At 38.3% G+C, this 5852-nt stretch overlaps 1 protein-coding gene across 1 annotated transcript in view; it reads left to right on the top strand.

Annotated features, from left to right (window-relative positions):
- Positions 1-4994: 4994 nt before the first annotated feature.
- The window catches only part of BICRAL (BRD4 interacting chromatin remodeling complex associated protein like), a 33963-nt gene continuing 33105 nt past the window's right edge, over positions 4995-5852 (top strand). The window contains exon 1 of the mRNA XM_027893500.1: positions 4995-5506. The gene's annotated coding sequence lies outside the window, so the exon portion shown is untranslated. The remainder of the gene's footprint in view (positions 5507-5852) is intronic.

Here is a 5852-nt window from a genome sequence, read left to right as displayed (position 1 = left end):
TGTGAGTTACAGATGCTGTTTTATAGACTCTCCTTTTGAGGCAATTCTATTAGTTACAGAGTTTCTAAGAGATTTTTTTTCAGTGCCTTACTTTACACTTAAATGCTTTAACAATTATTTCTTTTTAATGAATTTCAAAAAACTAAGATTATTGGAGTAGGCAGTTCAATGGACCACCTAGGTTCAACAGCATAGCAAAATTTTCCATTTTGAAATTCTGAATCTTAATTGCAAACATATTTAATTTCTTTTTCTGAATAATTTAAGTAGAATTAACTTCAAGTCATTGTCTTCAAGTTTTGCTATTAGTTCTTTGGATAAAATTAAACTTGTATTCTTTTGCCATTTATTCATCTTATGAAAAAGTCTGCCAGCTATCATTTTGAATGAGGGATCCCTCCTCCTATTATTAGCATTTGTTCTTCAGTCTAAATCTGAGCATAAATTCCACTCATACTGATTCATTTTCTAGTGATAATATGAAGACTTACATTACAGCAACATCCATTCATATCCAAACTTCAGCTGGTTGGTTTCATTGTAGGGACTCAGAAACGTCCAAGTAAAATTAAGCTGTGACTTAGGTGGTGCTTTATTCATAACGTCCCTTCTGTTCCTCCATTTTGTCTTGTCCTTATACAAGTATAGCTTAGCATGTTTGCGTGACCACAAATGCTTTTTGGCTCTTCCACTGTGTTTCTGTATCTCTGTAATGCCTTATATCATGTTTTAGGTATCCCTTTTTTGCTTAGGTTCTTCTATTTATTATTTATTTAATTATTAATTTTTCTTTTCATCATCCACAACACCTCAGTTGTATCAGGAATGGTTCTTTTGTTAGTTTCATTGCCTGGGTGCTGTTTTTAATAACTACTAGTTTTACAAAAAAAAAACAAACAAACAACAAACAAACCAAACACTAACCAACCAACCTTGTGCCCATGTATTCATTAGCATACTCTCTTGTATTTCAGTATCCTTACCTGTTTTTTTCCTCATTCATCTATACTAGCCAAAGTAACTATGAATTTCATAGAAGGTTCTCCCAGTTTCTTCCATTGTTTTTAGTTCAAATTCTTCTAAAAGTGTTGGTGGTGTTAGTTGTGGAAGATTATTTCTCCTGGTAAAAATCTGTCTCTAGAGGTGTTTTTTTTTCCTGATACGTTTTAGTGGCTGAATATCTTAAGATTATTCTAACTTGGAAGTGAGAGCTATTAATCTTTCAAGCTTAATTCTCCTTTTTAAGGTATTCTAAGCTGAAGAATATGAGACTATTTAATAACCTTGAGCATGATATAGTTATTCTTGATCTGTTCCAGTAATAATTTTGAATTGCCATTTGTTTCAGTGGGAGCCCCAGTCACCATATTTTCTCTCATTTTACTTAATTGTTTTCCCTATGTCAGATCCCCGTTTCAAAGAAGCACAGTTCTCCAAAATCTGTTCTCTAGATTCATCACAGAACAGCCCTGTTGGCCTTCACCCAATCTTCAGTCACAGAAACCTATCTCTCTTCTGGTGTTGGTGTACATCTCTTGTTCTGAGGGTCATTCTTTGTTACCTCCTCTTACTACCTACATCCTAAACAGTCACCCCTTAGGATACCCCTTAAGTACTGTCTTGTGTTCATAAGGCATGGTATCAAGCTGAACATTTCAATGTTTAGATAATTTTTACTGGTGAGTCGTCAAAATATTGGTGGCAATTATTCAAAATTTTATACAGATGTTGAACTTAATTTTTCATGTGGACTGTTACATTTATATTCCAATTTAAAGTCCTTCATACCGCTGTATTTGGGTGCCTAACTTTTCAAGTGTTGTGATCTCTGCATCTCTATTGCTTGTACCCTTTAATGATGACCTATTTGCTCCTGTGCCTTCAAGCTTAGAGTTATTTATTCTTATTTAAGTTATTAGTTAATAAGGCAGTATGTAGATAGATAAATGGTGTGACTGGTGATGAGCTGACACAAGAAACATGTTAAGGGATGGAGAGATAAAGAAGCATGGGAGGAACAAGTGCCATCAATAAAGCTGAAGCACTCAGTCTGAGGAAGCAAGGCTGCAGTGGAGTAAATGGTGTTCTTTTCTGTCCAGTATACCTCAGAAAGGATGCAGCAAGTATTATTGCAAGAATCTTTGGGATAACTGTGGAATTAATTCCTGTAATGTACTAGCTTAGTTCTTAAATTCTTCATTATGAATCTACTGCTGCTTAATCTTCTTTTGGGGTACTAATTTATGATTGCACAAGAATTGGAATGCGTGTGATGCAGACCTGGAAAAATGGGCTGAATAACAATCAAGTGACTTGAGCTAGGAGAAACTTGGAGACAGAATGAATAAGGGTGTTCTGTACCCCCTTATTTTCTCCCTCTCAGTATCTAAGTGTACTTTTCACTCCTTCACAGTCTGCCATTTCAGGGTGATGTATCTCAGATCACTCCAAATGTCATTTGGTGTCTTCATACACCTATGAGAGTGGTATTTGTTAAATAGCATGGTCGCAATTGTGACAGCTGATGTCAAAATACAGCCAAATAGTAAGTTGTGTGATGGGTGCACATGACATTCCTGGTAGCTGCTATTAGACCAATGTCTGTCTTCTAAAGATTTCTCTTATTCCTTTCGACACTGGTCTTGCCTTTCTTCTCGTGCTTATTTCCCCTTACTCCTTATGAAGCTGCTACAGGAAAACAAATTCATGTGATTGTGGAAGTTAAAGAGTGACAGCAACTGATTGTGCATTGTATGTAATTTGAAGAATGTGACTCTGGTTGAAGATGACAGTTCTGAGCAGGTAAGCTTGGGGCAAAAGGATATTGAGGTATAAGGGTCCTTTCTATTAATGCAGTAAGTCAGTGAGAAGAGCGGCAATCTCTTGGGGTGATGACATCCAGTTCAGAAACACCAAATGATCCTCTTAAAAAAGTGTGGTATCTCACACCAGAAGGAGTATTTCTTTACAAACATGGTCTGGAAAAATCTGTAGTACATCAGAAAGGGATAACATTACAGCTGATGACTGTATTCAGACCTTTTAGTATTAAAGGTGACATTAAGTGCATATTTCAGTGTGACTGATAAAGTTACATCCAGCTGTTTCTACCTAAGCCAATTTTGCATCTGAACAGATATAGCAAATATAGAAACATATGCAAATTTACTTTACAGACTGTACAGTGTGTTCTGGTTTCGTTTTGTCCACTCAGGGGCAATGTAAAGGATTTCCATTCTTCCCATTCACTTTCCATTGACTTGTGTGGATCTGCGGAAATCTGGTTGCTGCAGGGTGCTTTATTGTATAGATGATAGTAGCTCTTCTTCCCTTTTTCTACTGTACCTGCTTAGTAACATTATTGTCAATGCTGCTTTGAAGCATCCTTCAGGGAAAGTAAGTGTAAACCATGGTACCGTCATGGAAAATTTATATAAGATTCCTTGTGTTTCTTATGGTAAAAGAATCTATTCAAAATCATTTATCCTCCTTTCTCCAGTTCCTTCTTTGTATCACATTGCTACTTCCTGTTGTGGTTTTTGTAGGACTGGGAGAATAATAATAATAACATACTCAGATGTTCTGCCAAAGTCCCTTTCTGTAAATCAGATCAGAAGAATGCTTGTGGTGTCCCTCCAGTTCACAAGTTCTCACTTGAGCAATATTTCTATAGCCAATGATGCTGAGTAAGCTTGAATTCAGGGCAGAGTTTGGCCCCTTGAAACGCATTTGCTGAAGTTAGGGATCTCGAAGTTTGGCTTTTTTGATTTTCTAATGCTGGTGTCAGGAGTATAGGCTTACAGCTCTTACAGAGCTCTTTGGCATGTGCTGTTTACATTCATATTGTTGGCTATTTGTGTCCTTGCTGTATTCGTGAAAAGGGAAGTTCATACACTGGCTGATGGACTGGGCACTGCCACGTACATGTTCTGTATGTCTGGGCTGAATAAAGCATCTGTTGGACTCGTGCTAAGACTTGTTTGCTTGGGCCCAGCCCTTCCATTTAGGGAGTGATTTGTAACTTCACCTTAGTTTGCTACTGTGGGCATGCACATAAACAAGATTTGTAGGTGAGTCTTGGCTTTGGCAAAAGTTTGGAATCAGTTGATTACTTAAGAATATAATATAACCAGATTCTAATTGAAAAACAATGCTGAGGTGCTGAGTTTTTTTGTTTTTGTTTTGTTTTTTTAATGTAAGTCGTCTGGCCAACTTCTTTAAAAAGGTCCAGTTAGTACCCTGCCCATAACCATTTTCATGTAGTTGTTTTTAAAAACTAAAAACTGTGGGTTTTTTGAGCTGTAAAGCTAATAAAGAAGAATGTGCTAATAAATAAAGTCTTCAAACCCTGGTCTCTAAGGAGTTTTAACAAAGTTACTTAGGAATAAAATAAAAAAGTCCTTGGGAATTATAACTACTAGCAGAAAAATGGTCTTAAAGAGATTTTTTTGTTGTTGTTTTAAAAGCATTACCATACATATCTCTGCACACTAAGAATCTTTTCAATCGGGATTTTTTTAATAAATGAGGTCTCTCTGAATTATCTGAATAATTATTTTTAGAATTATTTAAATGGTTTTTAATGAATGGTTTCAATTGAATCAGTTTTCTATAACCAAAAAGCTTTGAAAAAGTTATTAATGCTTTTAAAGGAAGTAAACTGTTCAACAGCATCAATGAACTCTCAGTGCTATAAACTCTGATTTGAAATTAACATTTTTAGGTTACCTGAAACTTTTTTTTTAAGGAGTTGAAATTAATATAATTTTTTTCCAGCAGAGCTGGTGAGAATGTAGCTAAAAATACTCAAAATATTGCATCTTGTAAGGGGATCAAATCTTATATTTTTCAAGGTGACCTTGCATTTATTTTTTTGGGGATCCTCCATCCTTGCATTCATTTTTCTGGGGATCTACCTGCACGCCAACGTGACGAGGTTTACTGCTTTAAAATGAAGGAAGTCAACCAAGTTGTTTAAATTATTCTTCATTTTAATAGGAGAAAAACTTTTTTTCACTTTCCTGTAACCCCAAACACACCCCAACTTTTAACCCAAAGCCAGCAGCTCAGGCTGGGTCGCCAGACCTACGGCTTTCTCAAAACCAAAGCAAAACAAGAAAAAGAGGAGCTAAACTTTTTTTAAAGGGCCTGTGTGTAAAAACGCGGAGCGAGGATCGCGCCGGAGCCGGGGACTCATCATGCCAGGGCGGCGGTGCGTGTGCCCGGGCGCCGGTCTGCGGCAGTGTCCCGGCGGAGCTGCGCCGTGCCGGGCCCCGCCGGTGCGGGGCCGGGGCTGGTGCCGGTGCGGGTGCGGAGCGGAGCCGAGCGGTGCCGCGCTCTCCTCCCGCTCGCTTTCTCTTTCCCCCTCTCTCGCTCGCTCCCTCTCCCGCTCGCTCTCCCCCCTCCCTCCCTCGCTCTCTCGCTCTCCCTCTCTCTCTCCTACACTGCCAGCCCCTGATGTGATGGCGAAGAAACCCCGTTGACAAGGCACTGCTTTTTCATGACGGTGAGTTTCCCTTTGAGTGTATTATAATTTTGTGATAAAAATTTCAAGGAAAAAAAAAACACACAACCTCCTTCCTCCCTTCCTTCGGGGAGGGAAAAGAGAGGGGGGAAATCTATCTCCAGACAGACAGAAAAGAAAGAGGAGCAAATTAACAACCAGGAGTTGCCAAAACCAGGATATTAGGTTTCAGCCCAGAGAGCTATTGGCTCTGGGGCTATGTATATAAATATATATCTAGAGAGAGAGCGAGCGAGAGGGGAGACGAGGAGGAAGAAGAGGGATATTTTGTGGGTGGCTGTTGTTTGGGCAGATGTGGATTCACATGGAAATGAACTATATATATTAT

This window comes from Empidonax traillii, unplaced genomic scaffold (assembly GCF_003031625.1).
Source record: "Empidonax traillii isolate 1590-97213 ecotype Southwest subspecies unplaced genomic scaffold, ASM303162v1 scaffold391:size1093220, whole genome shotgun sequence".
Classification (NCBI taxonomy): Eukaryota; Metazoa; Chordata; class Aves; order Passeriformes; family Tyrannidae; genus Empidonax; species Empidonax traillii.
This window is presented reverse-complemented; position numbering and strand designations above follow the sequence as displayed.